The sequence below is a fragment of the Mixophyes fleayi genome, chromosome 6 (genome assembly GCF_038048845.1).
Source record: "Mixophyes fleayi isolate aMixFle1 chromosome 6, aMixFle1.hap1, whole genome shotgun sequence".
NCBI classification, from domain to species: Eukaryota; Metazoa; Chordata; class Amphibia; order Anura; family Limnodynastidae; genus Mixophyes; species Mixophyes fleayi.
The window spans coordinates 95879756-95900537 of NC_134407.1; the positions used below are offsets into that span (position 1 = coordinate 95879756).

At 40.8% G+C, this 20782-nt stretch overlaps 1 protein-coding gene across 2 annotated transcripts in view; it reads right to left on the bottom strand.

The window, feature by feature from the left end:
* LOC142161440 (uncharacterized) overlaps positions 1 to 3985 on the bottom strand; it is a 174611-nt gene extending 170626 nt beyond the window's left edge. The window contains exon 1 of one of the 2 annotated variants that reach the window (XM_075217051.1): positions 3809 to 3985. The gene's annotated coding sequence lies outside the window, so the exon portion shown is untranslated. The remainder of the gene's footprint in view (positions 1 to 3808) is intronic. The other variant, XM_075217049.1, reaches the window with a different exon arrangement.
* Between the last annotated feature and the right edge of the window lie 16797 nt (positions 3986 to 20782).

Genomic DNA, 20782 nt, shown 5'->3' on the forward strand with positions numbered 1-20782 from the left:
TCAGAACCAAAACCTTTCGTGGGGTGTTTTGGCAAAACAAATCAGAACCCAAAACCTCAAGCTAATCAGAACCCAAAACACCAAAAGTGGCCGGTACACCCCCTTAATGTAAGTTCAGTGGACTTCAATCACTAATACATTCAATAGAAGGACTAATCATCTGTATCCAGTAGCTAGACAAATGGTGATTTTTAAACACAGAGTCTCATGGCATATTAGTATCAAAAAGATATTACCAGAAAGTGGCCATTTTACTGTCTCACTGCTCCTTCATAACTTCAGAATAATATTGCCATAAGATTAGCGTCTCTGTCAGCAGATATAGAAAACTATTCTGTACATGACAGCAAGAAACTCCTTTATTATGCAGTGTTTCAGCTAATGCATTTCATCACAAACAAGTGACTCCTTCAGAGGTGTTCAGGTCCATAAACTGAGCTTACCTATGCTTGGCTTTTGAAACAAGACTATTAGATGACCCCTTCCTGTAACATACTGTCAGGAGTTCTTGTCAAAACTGAAGGCTACTTCTATTGGCGCTGCTAAGCTAGGAGACTTGGAGTCTAACACGCTTCTGTCTTTGCAGGGACTCCCTCCAGGGAGTTTGGGGTTTGCTGCAAGAGACATGCAGGATGTGGCCCTCCAAGTTAGTCACCAGCAAAATAGAAGGTGAACAAGCATAGTCATGTAAACCAGGGTAAAGCCATGTGAACAAACAAGGTACCAAAGGAGGAGGCAAAATTGTCAGGAAGCCAGAGTTCATACCAGGAGGTAAAGTCAAGACAAGGGGTAATACAGAAGCAAAGTCAGAGGAAGCCGGGTCACAATGCAGGTGGTCAGGTAAGATGCTTAGAAATGGACAGGAGCGCTGGAGCATCAGGAGACCTAGATACTCTTGTACCAAAATGGTGCCAATGGCTGTTTAAAATAGTGTAGCCTGTAGCCTGATTGGTGGCAGTAGAAAAGGAGGCCAGAACAGCTGACCGCTGACAGGAAGCAAGGATGAGCTTCCCATTGGCTAGCAACGGGAACACAAGGGGAACTCTACATGCACGCGCATAGCAGACCCCGACAGGAAGGAGGAAGCATCCTGTTGCCTAGCAACGGGACGCCTTGTCATTAACTGTGAGAGGGGCATGGCCAGGCCAAGTTATCAGATGGATGTCTAGTTTACTAAGATTGTTGTCTAAGGAGTGACTGAGCTGTTCATATCCAATCTATAAAAAGTACCATTGACTAATTTTTATGAGAATTTTGATTTTTCTTCAACCATATATAGTTATTAATCATACCTGCCAATTGTTCTACACTGGAGTTTGGGATTGGTGCAGACATTGTTCTGAAGAAGTATTATATTTTTGGTATGTATTTATTACTGCAATGCGTTCTAACCAACATCTGGGCAAAGGGGACCATTTATACAAGTTTGGCAAATAATCTTGGTTTGGGAAATCAGGCTTGATGATGATGATTTTAGAAAGGGTAGATATGCTCAACATTTTTTTAATTCCAATAATATCACACATAAGTTGTCAGTCTACCTGTTGCCCAAATAAATAAGTGTGACTGTGTACTGTCTTTTTTTGTTATTATGGGGAACAGTCTATACATAAATAAACATGTCACCTGCATCTGCTTGCTTGTGTTGCCCTGTGCCTTAATGTGTTTCAGCAATGCCAATTAACAGTGGATGAATTCAGTATTTCTATAAATAGTGGGCTTGAAGAAGAAACCACTGGTCTTGAAAGACTGCTTAAGTTGAATGGTGGATGTCGTCTATTATTCATTCAATGGTGCCTATTTATTGTAGATAATTTACTTGTAAATTCCCCAAAAACAGCTTTTTTTGAGGAATGGACGCATATTTAAGGGTTTTTCTAATTTATCAACACTGCCTCGCAGCAGATGTCATAGATATCTGCTGTTTTGCATTTTTTTTCGAAATGCATAGCAGTCCCCATAGAAGACTATAGGGACTGCTATGTACCGCAATTTAACAATTTTCGAAAATACGTTTACACTTATGGTAATGTGGCGTACATTACAGTTTTTGACAGTTTTCAACACTGTGAAGCTTTGCTCCGAAGATCCCTCCCTGTCTCACACCGATCTCTCTGCAACAGTGAATTGCAGGGATGTTTGTGCGCATGCCCGAGGTTTTCAATTGGCGCATGTGCACTGGAGTGAGAAGAGGACCCCTGTGGATCGCAAACGTCTTTGAATGTGAAGAGGCAGTGTTAAGTATGTTTTCCACTACACAGAAACAGCAGTATTTCGAAACTGCTGTTCCTGTGTTGCTTTTTTAATAAATATGAAAAATAGTTCAATCCTTATCAATGCGATAAGGATTGAAAAACTATTTTTCATTTTTTTGCGACTGTTGATAAATGTGCCCCCATGAGAGGAAACTGAAGTGCTGAAGCTCTAATTGGGCTATCCCATGGAGGAGTTTGTCAGTACCATATAGTCTAAGGATCATTTATTGCTTTAGTGTCCCTTCAAAGGGAGGGGTATGGTATATTCCCCTTGTTACTGCTCAAATCCCAGATGAGGATGTCTGTGGACGTTCTCATCATACACATACTAGTGGTAGTAGCATATTTTATAATAGGATGAAGTGGAGAAGGGCTCCTTTTCAAAAACAGCTGCACATGGGTCAGTTGGTCATAAGAGATAAGCAAATTCCATTAATAAAGGAAAGACGTTTATGACCGTTTGTTGATGTTTATTCACCGGTTAGAAAGGAGTTCAGAAAATCAAATTTTTTTTGCCTCTCAATGTCCAGTATGACAAAATGATTGATCCATAAGAGACCAATAGGAACCCAGGAGAATTTTGTTTTCTTTGTGAATGGCAGGATGCTCTTTAATGTGTTTGTCCCAAGTGAGGTCTTGAGCTGTGGAAACCACTAAAACTCTTGTAGCAAACAATGTTCTCCTGCTGGTCCTTTCAAATTCAGGTCCCAAGCATTTTCAATTAGTTACAGATTATTAGGTGAATTTGCCTAGATAATATACTACTGATGTAGCAAATATGGGAATAACTTAAAAGATATTATGAAAGTACTATTAAGTGCATTTTAATTATAAATAATCATTTGGAACTTGAACAAGTGATATGAAGGGGCAAAAAAGATAGTTGGAATAAATAAAATATGAAAAATAGCATTTTAATAAGTTGCATAAGGAATTACAGTATCTGGAAATGTAAAATGCAAAATATGCATGGTAGCCATGTGAGTAGCTAAATTAGCAGGACATTCCTAGAAAATATTTGTCCCCCATTAAATGATTGATCTATTGATACTGAAACGGTTTGTCTAAATGTGAAAAAAAACAGTGATTTTGTCAAAACTGCTAAAACTATGAGTTTAACATAAATACATCTGTATATCACATATCAGTTCAATCTTTCAATTATATTTTACCCTATTTTACATTATGAATAGCACAGCAAAGTCTTTTAATGTTTAATGATTGACCTATATCAGCCCCAATTTGAGTAGAAAGTTTTATCTCTAACAAAAAACTTAAAAGTTTCAAAGCACTGATAGAGCAATAAATATATATTGAACACTTTTTCTGATTATTTAATTAGTTGCAATGTAAAAATGTGTGTTCATTAAATTATGTTTAAAATAACACTTTACTGCTGGTAACTTAATTACATTTGCCTGCTTTTGTTAGAAGCACAAACATCTTAAATTTCAATATTTTTACAGTGTCCCATTTGTTAAACATAACCAAAATTATAACTAGGGACATTAATCTTTACATTGCAATTTGCATTGCATTAGACATGTACTTACCAGGATGCAGCATATGTTGGCAATTATTATCCTTTCACTGTAGAATGAGTTCCAAAGTTTTCTATGTTTTCATAAATGGCCAATAGTTTAAGTGCACCTTCTATACGTCAAAATGTATAAGGTTCAGGCAACATTCCTACTGTCCTTATTCTACCTCAATTAATAGTTGTGCAAAAACAAAACAAATTTTAATTACTATTTGCCACTAACATGAACTGTGTGTTCTAACTGTATATTTGCTCTTGCAAACTTGAGCAACATTATGAAACTGAACTTTGCCTTTAATACTTTGCTCTTTATAAGGTTGTTGTTTTTTCATTATTCGTTCTTTCTTTTACAAAATAAAGGCAATGTGCCTCTTAATAATGAATCTTATATATTTTTGTAGGCAAATCTCAAGTTTTTCTTACATTGGATGGCCAATAGAATAAGTCAGTAAAGGAGAATTGAGGAAATTATATTGGCAGGTTCTTTATTTTTGTTAAGCTTGGTGATAATGAGATGAACTCAGGTCTGTTGTCATATCTAAGTGCAATGAATATAAACAAATCTGCCTCAATAACTGAATGCTCTAAAGTTGTAGTTTCCCTTTAATATGTATCATAAAATTATGTGCAGTATTATGAATACTGTATATATTATTGATATTGCTGAAAACACTTAGGGGACTATTTATTAAACCGGATTTATATGTCAGTTCCGTTTTTGGGGAACAGACGCAAATTGAAGTATGATCATAAACTATCAACGGGTTGGGTACTAAAAGCAGACTACAGAAACCCCAACACCAATTTGCCCTACATGACAATAGCGATAAACTTGTTATCAACAGTCTGCTCCTGGCGACTGGTTGCAAAACAGACTTCAAAGAAATGCATCGACGCTGCCAGTGAGAGGAGCCGCGATCAAGCAGTGAAGCAAGAAAAGAAGCATAGAAGGTAAGTATAGACTACAGAAAGCAGCGGAAGGGGCACAGAAAGAGAGGGCTACTGAAAAATGAGGGGGTAGAAAGAGTGGGCTACAGAAAAATGAGGGGGGGCAGAAAGAGAGGGCTACAGAAAAATGAGGGTCAGAAAGAGAGGGCTAAACAAAAATGAGGGTGCAGAGGTGATTTCCAGCACCTTTTTTCTTACAAAAAAAGCACTGCTTAAGCCTAAATGAAAATGACACACCAATCATCCAGGAGCACCATGAGCAGCCTGAATGAAGTTACAGCCTGACATTCTGAGCATTATTAAATCCAAGATGCACTGAAAAATGTCATTCTTTGAAGGCTCACATCTAGCAGTTAAAGTGGACTTGCCTATGATATTATTAGGGTAGGTCTAATAAGTTTATCAGCTGATTCTTCATAGAACAAATGTGAGTACCCATTAAATACTTTATGTAAACAATAAAATTTAAATAACAAATATTTCAAATAAATATGTTTCTTTTGCTTTAATGCGTATATATCGGTCATGTCAGTAGTGCACCGTAAAACAATGTAAACTGCTCAACCCCCAATTTAATTAGCGATGTTGAGAACTTTGAAAGTGCCATTAATTGAATATCACAAGCAGTGCTTTATTTGTTATAGAACTCACCGGAACTGAGTTCCGGCTCATTTTTTCGACAAATTTGCCAAGTTTTAAAACTAACTTTTAAACAATTGATGTTTGGTCCCCGTGGACTTGAATCGCCCTGTCGAGCGTAGCAGGTTGGATCAAAATCATTAAAACAGTGCATGCGGGCTGCTTGTGTGTTGAGTCCGATGTATGCGTACTTCGTCCACGCTGGTTGTGATGGCACTGCTCGGCTTGTGGCGCTGCTCAGCTTGTGATTGGTCGCGTGGTTGCACACTGAATGCTTTCTGCGGGCGGCGACTGCTATGTTTCATTATACAACTGACGCATGTGATTGTGTGTACAGTGATTGACTACGTAATGTGAGTTCTGGCACCTTTTTTTCTTACAAAAAAGCACTGATCACAAGTAATACAACAGTATTACACAGCACCTGGGAGACCTTGTTTTAAAATCCCAGAAACAGGCCAGGGACTGATACATTTTATATATCACACAAATATGTCTACTATCTGGATCATTGCTTCCAGTAGAAGACTATAGGCTTGTAGCAAGGACAGTGCTAAATCGAAACCTTTCATTGCTTTTCTTCAACAGAAGTACATTATGTATAACATACATATACTATATAAATACAAAGTTATCTTCAATTCTGACACAAGTCATTAACTTAAAATATAAAGGACAATATCTAAATAAGTGTCTGAAGTACAAGCTTGAGTGGGATCCTGCAGTGTTGTAAGTGCCATCCTTTTTCTCCATTGTTTATTTGCTCCTCCTTCTCTTTCATAATCTGACACTCTCACACTTTCTTTGGCTTTCTTCCACTTTATCTTACTCTCCATCTCAAAATGTTGTCATTTACATCAGACAATACCCTCCAAAATTTTCACATCTGCACTTGTCATGATAGTTTGCTCTGTCCATGAACCCTGCTGATGTTCTGTCATTGGTCTCTACATTAGAGAACATAATCATCTGGTCAGGCCTTAATCTGGCCATCCTTGTTCAAAAATAAGGACCGTATTCTGTACAATACAATTGTGACAATCAATAAGGTATTTGACAAATCTAGTTATTATTATTAGTAGTATTATTATTATTATCATCATCATCAATTTTTAAGGCGCCACAGTGCTCCGCAGCTCAGTACAGTAGGGAAAACAGTACTTACAAGGTAGACAAAATAAACGCAGACATGAAAACAAAGGCTATGAAACAAGAGCAGCAAACTTTGTTCAGAGTAGAGATTGGGACAGTTGTGAGGGTGCATTAGTGTAAATAGTGTTATCGGGGATAAGGTCACCTCTAAAAAAAATTGGTTTTCAAAGAGCTTCTAAAGATTTGAAGGCTGTGTGAAAGTAGACATGGCGAAGGTCATAGGTAGATCTAAGAGGGTGGGAGGGAGAGTATTTTGATATGAGATTTGAGATGTATGCAGTGTTGTTAAAGGGGATTGTAGGTAAGAGTAATTTGTATTTGATTCTAGAGGATACAGGGAGTCAGTGTATAGATTTGCAAAGACGTTGAGCGATGAGAGAGGAAGATCAGTCTTGTAGCAGCAATTAGGTTGGATTGAAGTGTGGATATATTGGTGTCAAGAATGTCAGATAACAGGAGGTTGCAATAGTCAAGATGGGAGATGATGAGAGAATGGATAAGAATTTTGATAGCATGTTGGCTGGGTTAGCTAGTTGGGTGCCTTCTGCATCTGCTTTCTACATCTTAGGCAGGGTACCATGCTGTGGGTCAATATGCTGTACGACTCAGAAGTTAAGCCTCAGAATTTGTCTGATATTCAAGTGGCTGTCCTATGGCCACATGAAGACCACTGAAACTTCACCTGAGGTTCCTAGTTTCTTCCTGCTGTATTGTCATATTTGTTTGTTATAGCTTGTAACACTTGTTTAAAATGTCTGTTGTCATGTTATTACAGATAAGTGTGTCTTTCTTGGATTAAATGTATTGTTTTAAATTATTCCTGAGATTAATGGTAATGTCTAGTCCCTCTGAAAGTTAGACGGCAGTATGAATGTATCAGGTTACCTATTACTGTCCTAGGTGGAATCAGATGTGTCCCTCCACTCCTGTTTTAAAAACTATTAAAATTTAATTTATGTTAAGATCCCTTTTGTTAAAAAATCTTTTGGGGGCGTGGCTTGTAAGCCAACATGGCCGGACGTCTCTGAAGAAGCTCCGTTCGTCACAGTGTAAAAGGACCTGACACGGGAGATTGGAGGAGAGTTTTTTGCAACATCTAAGGGCTCAGACTTTTGAAAGATTAGACTCCCCGCTGTCCCCGCTGTTGGCGATCTGCTCTTCCCTTGGGGCACGCTTGAGAGCCATTGAAAACCCTGCACAACCACACTACTGGTGGTTTTGATAACGCTGCCAGGACTGCCAGCTCCCGTTGCTGCCAAGACTGAGGGGCAATCTAACCTGAGTGGGGGTTGGTTTGTTGGTGCCTGCCTATAGCAGGGACTCTGCTGTCCGAAAGCTAATTACTGCTGAAGAACTTTTGTCGCAAACGGCTCTGGGCAGAAAAAAAGTGCAAGGTACGCAGAAAAATAAAACAAAATAAGTAAGAAAGGAAAGGTGACATACTTAGAGTTTGGTACTCAATCACAGGAAGATACCTCTGCTTGTCTCTGTCTGTTTGTTCATTGAACACTGTTGCTGTGCACTTCATATACTATTCAGCAGTGATTTGATGTGCTGGAGCTGAGCTCCATCTAGTGGCAGCTGAGAACGGTGCAACACATCCTTGACTTTTGTTCAGAAAACAGAAGTTATATAACATCATTTACAAGCAACCAGTTTTGATTTCTCAATTTTTCTACAAAACAAAGAGGAAAGTAATTCACATATACAAAACTAATTACTGAGATGTAACACTTAAATGTAATTTGGAGGGATTGACACCCACTCTGTCTAATATTGCATGGGACTGTTCTAATTATTGGTTTCTGACCTTCACTGTTGGCAATGTATACATTTTTTAACTCATCCACGAGTGGTAAACCACAACGCACTGAATCTGTACGTAAAAGAGGAGGAGCGAGGAATGCCGGTCAGGGCAACAAAGCTTGTGATAAAGATGCAAGCGATAATTCAACTACTGTGGCTGCCAATCCTCCATCTCCACCTCGATCCAGTCATATGGTGGCAGACACACCAACTCTCTCCTATGAATCTGTTGTACGGGCCATTAGGGAGACTATGGAACCGTGCAGCAACAGATGAATACCCTTACAGCGGCTATAAAAGAGCTTAAAGATCAGGTGTCGCAGACCGCTAAACAAGTTCAAGTGAACGAGTTACGCATTGGAGAAAATATCCCTGAAATTGAATGTCAGAAGACTCTAACGGCTTCTCTATTTAAAACACAAAAGCAAATGCTAAACAAGTTGTATACCTTGGAGAATACATCTAGGAGAAATAATTTAGGCCTTGTAGGTCTACCTGAAACAGTTAAAGGCCCAACTCTCGTATCATTCATCTCTAAAGAGCTACCCTGCATTTTGGGGATAAATGAGGAATTCACCAATGTAAAAATTGAATGTGCACATAATTTGGGACCGCTGAGAGAAAATATGAAGGAGCGACCCCGCACGGTCATTTTTAAATGTCTCAACTACACAAACAAAAATGCTTTTTGGTAGGCCTCAAAGTCAGTAGGGCCAATGAGCTGGGAAGGTACTTGCCTACTGCTTTTTCAGGACTACTCGGCAGAAGTCACTAGAGCGCGGAAAGAATTCTCCACAGTATGTACTGCATTAGTAAAGAAATGGAAAAAAATTGCTCTTTTATATCCTGCACGCCTGAGGATCTTTGGTCGGGATTACAAAAAGTTTATGACTGCAGAAGATGCACAAGCCTTTATGCGGGAAATGGAGGCGGAAGCTGAATCAACAGGTCAAAGAGACTGATTAGGTTCTAGAATCATCACTGCTTTGTACCGGCTTGCCACCATTACTGAAGCACTTCGATAGTAGGCCTCTTCTACACGTAAATATGCCGTTCTGACATCATTTTTAGTATGCCATATAATTGTTTATCTGTTAACTGGTAATTATATCTTGCAGGTTAAGAAATTTTTTGGGCCATATTTTGGCCTGTAAATAGATTTTTCCCTGGAGATGCTCTGGGTTATTAAGTTACTGCACGCTAAAATGTTTTGACCAATAATGCTGCAGTATTAGTATTGATATTGATATTGATGTAATATTGTTGTATTGTTGTCCATTTGGATTAGGTTCTGCCCTGGTACCGCTGATGGTATACAAGGGAAAAACAAAACAAAATCAAAAACAAAAAAAAATAACTTTTTCTACTATCTCTAATTACCATTCACTTAGGTTTATTAGTATAAGTTCGGTCCCATTGCATTGTATTGTAATGTAATATACTATTATAGTTGTATCACTCTCTCTCTCTACAAACAGAGTGGGCTCCCTCCCTTCCTCACTAAATTCACTCTCTCATTTCTATGTTTACTTTATTTTTTTCCTTCCTTTTATTTCTTTCCTTCATTTTGCTGATGCTGCAGCGACTTGACATGTTAAATCTTCATACTCGACTGAGTACGGGTGTTACAGTGGTTATGGGGAATCACATCTGTTCTATGCATCATCATGGTTCTTGTATTTGACCCCACCTTCCCTTAATGATAGTTGTCTTTTTTCGCAGTGTAAAAAATTGTCAGATCAAACTTCAGATTGGAGTCTGGCCGGGGAAGAGGTTTAACTATGAGTTATTTGGTAACATGTGTTATGCCGTTCTGAGAGTTCTTTCTCTAGCAGTTATAACACAAAAACATGAGAGTTAAATGGTTGCGTTGAAAATTTGCTCATGGAACGTTGGAGGTATTAACTCGCCTATTAAGCGGAAAAAGCTACTGACATATCTAAAAAATTCCAAAGCAGATATACCTTTGTTGCAAGAGACGCACTTGACCGATACAGAACATGACAAGCTGTCTATGATAGGGTATAAAATCTTGGTATATGCTTCATACAATAGGAAATCAGAGGGGTAGCAATTCTAATTAGGAAAAACATCCAGGTGGATATTCATCGTAAGATAATTGACAAAGATGGGAGATTTGTTGTATTGGTCGCCACCATCTAAGGCACTAAGTATGTAATATGTAATGTTTATGCCCCAAATACACAGACTAAGCCATTTTTTTTGACGACTGATTAACAAGCTTTACACATATTCAGACTCACTTCTCATAGTCGGTGGAGATTTCAATATGGTAGCTTCCAGACACCTGGATAGATCAGCTCCATCAAGACAAAAGAGATTCGGTAGCCAAGTTGACCAATTAGGCTTGGTGGATGTTCGGAGAGTTAGACACCCAATTGACCTAGAATATACATGTTTATCGGCAGCTCATAATACATTTTCCCGTATAGACTATTTTCAGATCTCCCATCTCTTAGTTAATAAAACTTTATCAACTGGCATTGAATCAATAGGCCTCTCTGACCATGCCATGATTTGTATACAAATAGATAGACAGGTCCCACTGGGAAAACACAAGCAATGGAGATTTCCAGCTAAACTTTCTAACTCGAAAAAAAATTCCAGGATATGGTCAAACTAGCATGGGATGAATATGTACAAAATAACCAACAACATGCTAATTATCCCATGTTATTTTGGCAGACTGCGAAGGTAGTCCTGAGGGGGGAGATTATTTTGTATATATATCACAAAGTACAATAAATATCTGCAAAAGACATACTTTGAGGCTCAGCGTGAACTGACAGAGTCCTTTGAGCTATATAAAGGTCAGTCCACCCCGTAAAATAAAAATAAATATAAACAAAAGCAAATACACTTCGATCAAGTAATAATGCAGCAATGTACACATCAAGAAATTGCAAGTAAATTTAACTTCTATAAATTTGGCAATAAGTCGAGGAAAATTCTCTTGAACTTACTAAACGGAACTAGACTTAATAGTAGTATCTCATCATTACAATCACAAGATGGAACCGTCAAATATCAAGGGCCAGAAATTATAGAGATCCTCAGAGCCTTTTATTCTAAACTTTACTCTCAAAACCCTATTAATATCAGGGCACGAGACTTGTTTTGGGAAAAAAAATCTCTTTACCTCACATGACAGAAACACAAGCAGATACCCTAATTCAGTCCTTTTCCTCTGCAGAGGTTCTAAAGACGATTAAGCAACTGAAATCTGTTAAATCCCCAGGCCCGGACGGGTTTAGTGGGGAATTTTAAAAAAAATTTCTTTCAAGACTGAGTTGTGACTCTGTTGACAGATTGCTTCATTTTTATACTCTCGGATAATAAAATCCCAATATATTTTAATAGTGCCATTGTGAAGGTACTTCCTAAACCGGGATGAGACTTTAGGTTACCAGGATCGTATAGACCCATTTCACTACTGGATATAGATTACAAACTATTTACGAAGATAATGGCAGAACGAATCAAAATCCTGTTGCCAAGCCTAATCCACAATGACCAAACATGCTTTATATGGGGGCGACACTCAGTAAGCAATGTTAGAAAGATCCTAACGAGTCTCCATGCCTTGGAGGGATTGGCGAGAGAAGACCCAGCCTTACTACTTTCCCTTGATGCCGAAAAGGTGTTTGACCTTGTAACTTGGGATCATTTGTTCAAAACTAGAGATGGGCGGGCTCGGCTCCCCGAGATCTGAACCCGCCCGAACTTCACCTAGGCTCGGTACTCTGGCGCCAATTCGGATTTGAAATCGAGGCAAAACGTCATTGTGACGTCGGAGCTCGGTTCTTGCGATTTGAAATCCATAAATACCCTCCTCCAAAGCAATTCATCGCCATTTGACAGAGGGAGAGAGCAGGGTTAGGTCGCAGGCAGCATTAGAGCAGGGAGAGAGCAATTATTCTATACATTATTCTTGCAATTATTATTGAAATACTTCTAGCAATTTTTCTAGCAATTGTTATAGCAGGAAGAGAGGAGGATAGAGGAGGCATTTTTTGCAAACATTACCAAGAGTTTGGGGTGCCATATTCCCTTCTCCAGAAACTATTTTCTGGCTGCAGAAAGTATTATCTAGCAGCACTATCTATTGAATATTTTGCACTACAAGTGCTTTGGGGTGTCCCATATTCCCCAGTGTGAAACCACAATTTTTCTGCCTGCAGAAAGTCTTATCTAGCAGCACTATCTATTGAATATTTTGCACTACAAGTGCTTTGGGCTCATTAAAAAGGATTCAAAGCAGTCCACATATAAGCAGGATCAGCAAGCAGGTGCTGGCACCAGTCCTGATGGTAGTGTTCCCAGTACGTCATCTGGTAAAGCCTAAATAAAAGTACATAGTGTTTTTAAGTCAGGGAAAAAAACAAAAAAAATAAAAAATGTAACCGTGCTGAAGAGAAAAAGAGCTGTAACTGATGAAAAGTTAAATATCGGGGAAAAAAAATTTGCCAACATGCAGTTCTACACACGCAGTGGCAAAGAAAGAATGAGGCCTTCGCCTTTCTCTATTACTGCCAGATCTAAAAATGTTACTGAGCCTTCTTCTTGTAAGGTCACTCGTGAGCAGGCAAGACCAAGTAATTTGGAGTCCAAAAGTGGTGCACAAGTACTGTTACGTGTGAAAGCTGAGCTGCAAGAACACAGTAAGGCATTAGAGGAAAATGTATGCTCAGAATCAGAAATGACACCAATCCCTGAGGAGAGTCCATCCACGAGTGGCATGTGTAATCATGACCATTCTGATAGTGTACCCATAAAGAAGGGCCCTTTCAGCATTTCTGATGATGTGTGCCTGAACAGCCCGAGTGTAGCCGTTGATACACCAAGTGAGGATGACACTTTGGAATTAGAAGAGGATGAGGGGGAGATTTGGGTAGCCGACGAGGGCTCTGATCAGGATGCGGTTGATTGTGTAATTCCTGCACCAATGGAAGCAGTGTGGCACCAGTGACAGCAGTTCTGGCACCAATTTGCACTTTCAAAACACAAGCAGGGATGACACAGGTGGCAGACCACAACAGTTTGACATCTGGGCTGGTTTGAAAGATTTGACCAAAAAAATGTGGGACCTTGCCCATAACTCCAACTAATCCTACTATTAGCATGCAAAGGATGGTAGAGGGACTAGCAGGTATTAAACTGTATTTTCCTAATTTGCACTAATAAGGTAATGTACACCCAAAGACGAGTGCTCAATTGCTAAGAGTCATTGATGAAGAGGAAGACAAGCAGGCTTGTCAGTAGAATTTGCAGGCAAATTCTACTGCGTTATATAGGTAACACCCAAAGAGAAGAGCTCCATTGCTCCATTGCTAATTGTAATTGCTGAAATAGAAATAATAGGGCTGACAGTCTTGGTCTAAATTTGCAGTTACATTTTATTGTACCATAGCTCACTCAGAAACAGGAGAGGTGGCAGGGTTCATCCCCACTGGAATCCACCATCATAGAAGTCTGTGTACTATGATGTAATTGCCCATAATGGCCTTTCAAATGGAATTAGTAGTTCACTTTAGGCCACAGCTGTCACGATATTTGGCCAATTCTTTTACAGCAGAGCAAATATCAAAATGTTGTGCGGACTCATCTGCATCACCACTGGGTGTCTTGGGAAAGCAAATTTTTTTCCAACAAGCAGTTGCCTCAGAAACTGAAGGAGAAGACGTCATTACAAGATGTTGATAGCTCTTGGATCCTGGCAAAGCACATTAAGTATTTAATTTACAATTAAAATATAGTTAGCACATTTACTTTGTTTTATTTCATCCGTTAAATTTCTGTAGCTTCTTGTCAAAATGTATTATTAAGTCAATAACTTGACCCAAGCTAACCATGTCTGCACTCTCTTCACAGGTGACTACTTCGCTGGATTAAAGTACATTCCCCTCAATTGCTAGTCTTCTTGCAGCTGCTGCATTCTCCTACATGCTGTTGCAGAAACCAGAAATTGACTCGAAATTTTTCGGGACACAAACAGCATCTCCTGCATGTCATTTTTTAAAAGTTTCGGTAACACCAAGTTGATTGTGTGAGCAAAACAGGAAATGTGATGGAATTCCACCCTGCTGTAATGCTTGAACAATATTGGTGTCGTTATCAGAAATGACATATCCTCAGGAGAGTCCAAGCAGGATTAGCCATGTTTCAATGACATCCCTGAGTTTTTGTAACAGATTGTCAGCTGTATGCATCTTAGTGAAGCGGCTGATACACAGAGTAGCCTACTTCTGAAAAATGTGACGTACTTTGGTACATGCTGCTGCTTTCCCTGCTGGTGAAGGCGAATGACCAACCCAGTGGGCTGTCACAGTCATATAATCTTTAGATTGCCCAGTTCCGCTTGTCCACATATCTGTGGTTAAGTGTACAGTGGGTAGAATGGCATTTTGTAGCCCAATAATTACATTTTTAGGAACCTTCCCGTACAGGTGAGTAATAGCTTTTCTAGTAAAATGGTATAGTGATGACATTTGCTAACAGGGACAGAACACCTCAATTAAATGTCTTAAACCAACTGTATTAATAGTGGACATTGGACGCAGATCTAATACTAGCATAGTACCCAGGGCGTCTGTGACCCGCTTTGTCACTGGGTGACAGGTTTCATACTTGCTTCCTCTTGCAAAGGATTGTTTAACTGTCAATTGTTGCCTTTGGGGATATTGATGATGAAGGTGTTGGGGGTGTAGATTGCAGGTGCTGGAATGTAGATGAGAGAAGGGAGTTAGATGATGCTGGACTGCTTGTCATTATTTTTTTTAACCTAACTTTCTGATTTTCCCAACAGCTTTCCATGAACTCGCTGAAAAATGCCCCAACATGGATGAGGATCCTAGATGGTTAAGGTCCCTATCTCTACTGAGTGTGGCTTTAAAAACGCTACAAATGGCTAGACAACTATTGTCAGGAATCGTGTAAAAATAATTCCACACTTAAGAGGTGGATTTTTGGTGTTATGCCCAGGCATGACAATGGCCTTTTTCTTATCACTGGCAAGAACTGCAGCAATTTTTCTTTGAAAGTGTATGAAAATCATATTGTGACCTATGAGATGGTAAAAATTGAATGGAAATGACAGGAAATTAGTGTTATTGAGGTTAATAATAAATTAGGTACAAAATAATACCTAAATTAAGTTATTTTAGCCAAAAAAAATTTTTTTTTTTAACAAATTGCAAAACCAAACCAAACAAAACTAAAACCAAAACACACAAGGGCGGTTTTGCCAAAACCAAAACACAAAGGTAATCCAGATCCAAAACCAAAACCAAAACACAGCGGTCAGTGACCGTCTCTATTCAAAACTCTTCACAAGTTTGGTTTCCCTGCTCAATACATTAACACTTTAATAACTTTATATCATTCCCCTAATACACAAATGTTGTCTAATGGCTTTCTCCCAGCCTCGTTCATGGTGGAAAGAGGCACCAGGCAGGGAAGCCCGTTATCCCCATTACTATTCACGTTGGGAATGGAACCTTTTGCAGTGGCACTCAATCCCTATAATATATGTGATATAGAGACTATAAGGGTGCTCTCAGTTTTTAATCACTATCACTTATACACTCGTTTGTTTGTTATATTTTGCTGCATTTTTATTGGATATTTTAATTATTTTATAATAAAGGTTAAGTTTTATGATTATCAATAACTCCCCAATACTATTCAATTACCCAGCTATTATGGAGTGAGTAGTGCATCGTGTCTAAACAACCCCCATTCCTTCTTTTTAACTTAAAATAATCTGACATCAGGTGTACTGGATAAGAGAAGCAGGCACATTCCGCCACAGACCATACTGGTAACCCAGAATCATCACTGTCAGCCTGGGGCACACACACAACCCTCCTGGAGGTGAGGACCAGACAGGTTCAATGATATAATGTTGGGATGAAAACTGAGGCTGGGTTAGAGTAATAGCATAGGGGGATAAATCTGCAGACTGGCACAGCGTAAGGCTGGCATAAGGGTCAACTTGGCATAGTGGATGGCGTCAATAGGGGGCAATCTGGCATAGTGGATAGCGGCATGTGGGGGAAACCTGGCACAGGGGTTAATTGCATGTGTGGTTAGTTGGCACATTGGCAAATAATAAATCCCGGTATTGAAAATAGAAAAGCAGTGAATGTATCAGTCAAACAAATGGTAATGTGTGGTCGGACAGGGCCTGTCACTAAGTGCTAGATGCGGTGGGATGTCACTATCATGCCAGTGACCGAGTGACAGTGCCAGAGACAGTGCTTCAGGCTCTCACTGTCCTGTTGTGTCTGGGACTGTCACTATAAGCTAAATTGTCATTCTAATTCTGCAGAGTACACACACACTGCAGAATTGGAATGACACTGTTCCATCGTTTAATGAGATTTTTAGTTCAGTTTAATAATCTCATTCAACGCTATGATGTGCTTCGGAACGATAATTGTACCTCGTTGCAGGGTACACACTACTGTGATATTGGGCCAATCGGTAATTTATTGCCTGATTGGCCTGATAATCAGCTGAAAATATTGTAGCGTGTAGCCAAACCTCAGAGACAAGGCCTCATATTTTTACACATTGTGGTTAAGGAGGCAAATTCTTTGAGCAGAGCTGCACGTAATTAATATTTATTAAATGAGTATAAATGCCAAGCTAATCGCCCCTCTGCGAAAGAGTGTCGCAATTATTGCTTATAAAACATATATATAAATGTATTATTGTTATCTTCTGATCTGTCTTAGACCAGATTGGTCCGTGTATATGAGAGTTAATAAATTTATCTCTATTTCATTATCATGCCTTCAGACTCCTTATTTGAAACAGCTATGAAAGCTGGCGTTTCCGGCCCAGTCTATCATGCACATCTAAGGGTCCGAATGTATAGTACAATCTATTTGTTTGTTATTATTATTAGGGATGAGCGGGCTCGGATTCTCGCAATCCGAACACCCCCAAACAGTGCGGATCCGATCCCGATCCGAGCACTGTTCGGGTATTCCCGCCGATCGCAAAACTGAAAACGAGGCTTAACCTCATAATCCCGCCGTCGGATCTCGCGAGATCCGGAATTCTTTATATTCCCCGCTTGGCGTCGCCATCTTCACTCGGGCATTGATCAGGGAAGAGGGAGGGTGTGTTAGGTGTCCTCTGTCCTGCTCTTTCTCGTGGTGCTGTCCTGTGCTCTGTCCTGCTGAGTTCAGTGGTGCTGTGTCCTGTGCTCTGTCCTGCTTAGTCCAGTGGTGCTGTGTCCTGTGCTATGTCCTGCTGAGTCCAGTGGTGCTGTGTCCTGTGCTCTGTCCTGCTGAGTCCAGTGGTGCTGTGTCCTGTGCTCTGTCCTGCTGAGTCCAGTGGTGCTGTGTCCTGTGCTCTGTCCTGCTCAGTCCATTGGTGCTGTGTCCTGTGCCCTGTCCTGCTCAGTCCAGTGGTACTGCAATATGACTACGTTCACTGTTCCTGCAGTATATAAGTCCAATGGTACTGCAATATAAGTTCGTTCACTGATCCTGCAGTATATAAGTCCATTGGTACTGCAATATAACTACGTTCACTGTTCCTGCAGTATATAAGTCCATTGGTACTGCAATATAACTACGTTCACTGTTCCTGCAGTATATAAGTCCATTGGTACTGCAATATAACTACGTTCACTGTTCCTGCAGTATATAAGTCCATTGGTACTGCAATATAACTACGTTCACTGTTCCTGCAGTATATAAGTCCATTGGTACTGCAATATAACTACGTTCACTGTTCCTGCAGTATATAAGTCCATTGGTACTGCAGTATAACTACGTTCACTGTTCCTGCAGTATATAAGTCCATTGGTACTGCTGTATAACTCAGTCCAGTGGTACTGTCCTGTGCAGCAAATAATTTTTAAAGCCTTTGCCGGGTGTGTGTGGTTTAGGGGTACGCTCTCTTGTGCTGCATATAATGGAGTACAAGAATTTGGAGGATAAAGTAGGGAAAGATCAAGAACCACTTCCTCCTAATGCTGAAGCTGCTGCCACTAGTCATGACACAGACGATGAAATGCCATCAACGTCGTCTGCCAAGGCCGATGCCCAATGTCATATTAGAGGGCATGTAAAATCCAAAAAGCCAAAGGTCACTAAAATGATCAAAAAAAAGAAATTAAAATCATCTGAGGAGAAACGTAAACTTGCCAATATGCCATTTACGACACGGAGTGGCAAGGAACGGCTTAGGCCCTGGCCCGTGTTCATGACTAGTGGTTCAGCTTCACACAGCGATCTAAGCCCTCCTCCTCCCCCCATCTAAAAAATTTAAGAGTTAAGCTGTCATCAACAACACAGCAAACAACTCTGCCTTCCTTCTAAAGAGATGGCATCACAAATCCCCAAGGCGAGTCCAAGGGTGATGGTGGTTGCGAAGCCTGACCTTCCCATCACTGAATGGGAAGAGGTGGCTCCTTCCATCATTTGCAGCACACCCTCTGCATATGCTGGAAGGATCACCCACAGTGCAGTTACAGATTTGAATAATGAAGGTGTAAATGTTGTACACCGGGAGGAGGATATTGATGTAGCTGGCGATGAGGAGGAACTTGACGAGGAGGATGCTGATGTGGTTATCTTAAATGAGGCAACAGGGGGGGAAACAGTTGCTGTCCATGGGACGAAAAAGCCCATCGTCATGCCTGGGCAGAAGACCAAAAAATCCACCTGTTCAGTCTGGAATTATTTCTATCCCAATCCGGACAACAATTGTATTGCCATATGTAGTTTATGTAAAGCTGCAATAAGCAGGGGTAAGGATCTTGGACACCTAGGGACATCCTCCCTTCTACGTCACCTGAAGACCCTTCATAATTCAGTGTTTAGTTAAGGAACTGTGGCTAGGACCGTCAGCAGTCCAGAGACACCTAAATCCCTTGGTCCTGTTGTATCCACACCAGCAACACCCTCCTCGTCAATTTCCTCCACAATCTCAATCAGAGATAGTCCTGCAGGCCATGTCACCGGCATGACTGAGTCCTCTTCAATCCGGGATTCTTCCGGAGGATCCTGCAGCGGTATGCCTACTACTGCCGCTGCTGCTGTTGCTGCTGGGAGTAGGTCATCTTCCCAGAGGGGTAGTCGTAAGACCGCTACGTCTTTCACTAAACAATTGACCGTACAACAGTGGTTTGCCATGAGCACGAAGTACGACAGCAGTCATCCTATACCAAAGCGGATAACTGCATCCTTGACAGCTATGTTGGTGTTAGACGTGCATCCGGTGTCCGCCATCAGTGGAGTGGGATTTAGACAGTTGATGGAGGTATTGTGTGCCCGGTACCAAATCCTGTCGAGATTCCACTTCACTAGGCAGGCGATACCCAGGATGTACAGAGAAGTACGAAAAAGTGTCCTCAGTGCTCTGAAAAATGCGGTTGTACCCACTGTCCACTTAACCACGGACATGTGGACAAGTGGTTCAGGGCAAACTAAGGACTATATGACTGTGACAGCCCACTGGGTAGATGCATCGCCTTCCGCAGCAACAGCAGCAGCTGCATCAGTAGCAGCATCTCCGAAACGCCTGCTCGTTCTAAGGCAGGCAACGTTGTGTATGACCGGTTTCAGTAAGAGGCACAACGCTGACAACCTCTTAGAGAAACTGAGGGAAATCATTTCGCAGTGGCTTACCCCATTTACACTCTCCTGGGGATTTGTGGTGTCGGACAACGCCAGTAACATTGTGCGGGCATTACATATGGGCAATTTCCAGCACGTGCCATGTTTTGTCCACACAATAAATTTGATGGTGCAGCATTACCTGAAAAGTGACAGGAGTGTGCAGGATATGCTTGCGGTGGCCCGCAAAATTGCTGGACACTTTTGGCATTCTGCCACTGCCTACCGAAGACTCGAGCAACATCAGAAAAGCCTGAACCTGCCCTGCCATCACCTCAAACAAGAGGTCGTGACGCGCTGGAACTCCACCCTCTATATGCTGCAGAGGATGGAGGAGCAGCAAAAGGCCAATTTAAGCCTACACAGCCACCTACGACATAGGCAAAGGAGTGGGGATGCGCCTGAGTCAAGCGCAGTGGAGACTGATTTCCGTGTTGTGCAAGGTTCTCCAGCCGTTTCAACTTGCCACACGAGAAGTCAGTTCCAACACTGCCAGCTTGAGTCAGGTGATTCCCCTGATCAGGCTGTTGCAGAAGCAGCTGGAGAAAGTGAGGGAGGAGCTGGTAAACCATTGCGATTCCACAAAGCATGTAGCTCTTGTGGATGAAGCCCTTCGTACGCTTTGCCAGGATCCGAGGGTGGTCACTCTTTTAGAGTCAGAGGAATACATTCTGGCCACCGTGCTCAATTCTCGGTTTAAAGCGTATGTTGTGTCTCTGTTTCCGGCGGACACAAGTCTACAGCGGTGCAAAGACCTGCTGGTCAGGAGATTGTCATCTGAAGAG